Source organism: Dasypus novemcinctus, chromosome 4 (genome assembly GCF_030445035.2).
Source record: "Dasypus novemcinctus isolate mDasNov1 chromosome 4, mDasNov1.1.hap2, whole genome shotgun sequence".
NCBI classification, from domain to species: Eukaryota; Metazoa; Chordata; class Mammalia; order Cingulata; family Dasypodidae; genus Dasypus; species Dasypus novemcinctus.
In genome coordinates, this window is record NC_080676.1 from 148,843,759 (window position 1) to 148,844,461 (window position 703).

The 703-nt window shown below is 32.6% G+C and overlaps 1 non-coding gene across 1 annotated transcript; it reads right to left on the reverse strand.

Annotated features, from left to right (window-relative positions):
* Nucleotides 1-289: 289 nt before the first annotated feature.
* LOC111766616 (U1 spliceosomal RNA) lies at nucleotides 290-451 on the reverse strand. The gene has a single exon (XR_002798610.1). It is a non-coding gene; the product is annotated as a U1 spliceosomal RNA (small nuclear RNA).
* Between the last annotated feature and the right edge of the window lie 252 nt (nucleotides 452-703).

Genomic DNA, 703 nt, shown 5'->3' on the forward strand with positions numbered 1-703 from the left:
CCATTTGTATTATATTTTCTAAGTAGTTATGCTGATGTAGAGCAATGTTATTGATTTTCTGGCAGCCATGATAAAATCCCATTTGTTTTAGTAGTTTGCTTGTTGAGACTGTTGGTTTTTCTAAATAGATGACCATAACATCTACAAATAATAACATTTTATTTCTCTCCCTAATATTTTTACATACATCATACCCAGTCTCTCTCTTTGCTCACTAAATAATTTTTGCTATCTATTACTCGGTTAAGTATTAACTATAGTAGTAAACTCCTTTTTTTTTTTTTTTGAGAAGGAGAGTGCGAGTGTAGTCCCCCACTACCACAAATCATACGGTCAAGTTTCCCATATTTGGGGAAGTTGCAAGAGTCAGCACATCCAGAGTGCAGTGCATATGACTTGCCCTGGGAAAACCACCTCCATAATCACCGTATCTCCCCTGCCAGGTATGTACTTTTTTGTTGTTCTCTTTCTTATAGGAAATGCATCAAAAGCTAATGTTTAATGCCATTAGATTTTGGTATTTACTCTTTATTATGTTAGGAGAATTTCCTTCTACTTCTCTTATTCGAGGCTTTTTAAAATACAATGGAAAGATAATTTTGTCCATTGTTTTTTCTTTTATTTTGCATTGCTTGAGATAATAAACTTTGTCTTCTCTAGTCTATTAATGTGATAAATTATACAAGTGTATTGAAAATTGTAT